The sequence below is a fragment of the Myotis yumanensis genome, unplaced genomic scaffold, assembly GCF_028538775.1.
Source record: "Myotis yumanensis isolate MYYU_CA2020_CCGP unplaced genomic scaffold, mMyoYum1.0.hap1 SCAF_6, whole genome shotgun sequence".
NCBI lineage: Eukaryota > Metazoa > Chordata > Mammalia > Chiroptera > Vespertilionidae > Myotis > Myotis yumanensis.
Window position 1 is genome coordinate 21,724,776 of NW_027223757.1, and position 3,044 is coordinate 21,727,819.

Here is a 3,044-nt window from a genome sequence, read left to right on the forward strand (position 1 = left end):
TTCAACCTCACCGGGGTCGTCCCTACCTCACGGGGGCCGTTTCAACCTGACCGGGGTTGTCCCTACCACGCCGGGGCCGTTTTGACCTGACTGGGGTCGTCCCTACCTCACGGGGGCCGTTTCAACCTCACCGGGGTTGTCCCTACCACACCGGGGCTGTTTCAACCTGACTGGAGTTGTCCCTACCACACCGGGGCCGTTTCAACCTGACTGGGGTCGTCCCTACCTCACGGGGGCCGTTTCAACCTGACCGGGGTTGTCCCTACCACGCCCGGGCCGTTTCGACCTGACTGGGGTCGTCCCTACCTCGCGGGGGCTGTTTCAACCTCACTGGGGTCGTCCCTACCTCACGGGGGCCGTTTCAACCTGACTGGGGTTGTCCCTACCACGCCGGGGCCGTTTCGACCTGACCAGGGTCGTCCCTACCTCACGGGGGCCGTTTCAACCTCACCGGGGTCGTCCCTACCTCACGGGGGCTGTTTCAACCTGACTGGGGTTGTCCCTACCACGCCCGGGCCGTTTCGACCTGACTGGGGTCGTCCCTACCTCGCGGGGGCTGTTTCAACCTCACTGGGGTCGTCCCTACCTCGCGGGGGCTGTTTCAACCTCACTGGGGTCGTCCCTACCTCACGGGGGCCGTTTCAACCTGACTGGGGTTGTCCCTACCACGCCGGGGCCGTTTCGACCTGACTGGGGTCGTCCCTACCTCACGGGGGCCGTTTCAACCTCACCGGGGTCGTCCCTACCACACCGGGGCCGTTTCGACCTGACTGGGGTCGTCCCTACCTCACGGGGGCCGTTTCAACCTCACCGGGGTTGTCCCTACCACGCCGGGGCCGTTTCGACCTGACTGGGGTCGTCCCTACCTCACGGGGGCTGTTTCAACCTCACCGGGGTCGTCCCTACCACACCGGGGCCGTTTCGACCTGACTGGGGTCGTCCCTACCTCACGGGGGCTGTTTCAACCTCACCGGGGTCGTCCCTACCACACCGGGGCCGTTTCGACCTGACTGGGGTCGTCCCTACCTCACGGGGGCTGTTTCAACCTCACCGGGGTTGTCCCTACCACACCGGGGCTGTTACAACCTGACCGGGGTTGTCCCTACCACACCGGGGCCGTTTCAACCTGACCGGGGTTGTCCCTACCACGCCGGGGCCGTTTCGACCTGACCAGGGTCGTCCCTACCTCACGGGGGCTGTTTCAACCTCACCGGGGTTGTCCCTACCACACCGGGGCCGTTTCGACCTGACTGGGGTCGTCCCTACCTCACGGGGGCTGTTTCAACCTCACCGGGGTCGTCCCTACCACACCGGGGCCGTTTCGACCTGACTGGGGTCGTCCCTACCTCACGGGGGCTGTTTCAACCTCACCGGGGTTGTCCCTACCACACCGGGGCTGTTTCAACCTGACCGGGGTTGTCCCTACCACGCCGGGGCCGTTTCGACCTGACTGGGGTCATCCCTACCTCACGGGGGCTGTTACAACCTCACTGGGGTCGTCCCTACCTCACGGGGGCCGTTTCAACCTGACTGGGGTTGTCCCTACCACGCCGGGGCCGTTTCGACCTGACTGGGGTCGTCCCTACCTCACGGGGGCTGTTTCAACCTCACCGGGGTCGTCCCTACCACACCGGGGCCGTTTCGACCTGACTGGGGTCGTCCCTACCTCACGGGGGCTGTTTCAACCTCACCGGGGTTGTCCCTACCACACCGGGGCTGTTTCAACCTGACCGGGGTTGTCCCTACCACGCCGGGGCCGTTTCGACCTGACTGGGGTCGTCCCTACCTCACGGGGGCTGTTACAACCTCACTGGGGTCGTCCCTACCTCACGGGGGCCGTTTCAACCTGACTGGGGTTGTCCCTACCACGCCGGGGCCGTTTCGACCTGACTGGGGTCGTCCCTACCTCACGGGGGCTGTTTCAACCTCACCGGGGTCGTCCCTACCACACCGGGGCCGTTTCGACCTGACTGGGGTCGTCCCTACCTCACGGGGGCCGTTTCAACCTCACCGGGGTTGTCCCTACCACATCGGGGCTGTTTCGACCTGACTGGGGTCGTCCCTACCTCACGGGGGCTGTTTCAACCTCGCCGGGGTCGTCCCTACCACACCGGGGCCGTTTCGACCTGACCGGGGTCGTCCCTACCACACCGGGACCGTTTCAACCTCACCGGGGCCATCCCAGCCTTACCGGGGAAACAGGAAGTTTGGCCTTCTGTCCCATGCCGGCGGCTCCCCACTAGACAAAATCTCCAGGAGTTCCTGGTGGTTGCACATCCAGCGCTCCTGCCCTCCACCAAGTGCACAGACTGCCTGTCTGCTGTCCCGCAGCGCCCCACCAGAGACTGGGACCAGTGGGCATGTTTGTGCGCTTGCTGGTACAGCAGTTCCACAGTGCCGGCCGAGTCAAGCCCAGCCCTGGCCGGCCCCGGACCCGACTCTGCCCCCCGATTGCGTCCCTCCCAGATGCAAGGAGCTGAAATCTGCAGCCTGCTGGGATGGGCTCTGTACTTGGTGCTTCAGCACATCCTACTCAGTCTCTATGCGCTTCTTTCTATGCGAGGAGTTGAAATCTGCAGTTTGTTGGGTTGGGCTCTGTACTTGGTGTCACATCCTACTCAGTCTCAATGTTCTTTCTCTCCTTCCAGTTGTAGAGCTTCCACTGGGCCAAGTTTCCCATGGTTCTGTATGATAGGTGTTTGTCTGATATTTGGTAGTTTCGATGTTGTTGTGCGAGGTAGCACGCACAGGTCTCTTCCTTATGCCGCCATCCTGGTTCTCCTGGGTCTGCTTCTTGAGTGTGTCTCTCATGGCTGCGAGCAGTTGAAGTCTGCAATTTGTTGGGATAGGCTGCAAAAGCGCAGGTGGGTCTTTTTGTGCACCTGGCACAGCTTGGATGGGGATGTAAATTGATTAAGGCTGAGACTCAGGGAGTCGCCATGGCGGAGCAAATAGCACTGGCTGAGTCTCCGCGGCCCCTTGACTCTCTGCCAGGGCTTTGTGTCCCCCAGTGCCGGCGAGCAGCTGTGCAACAGAGTCTCCCT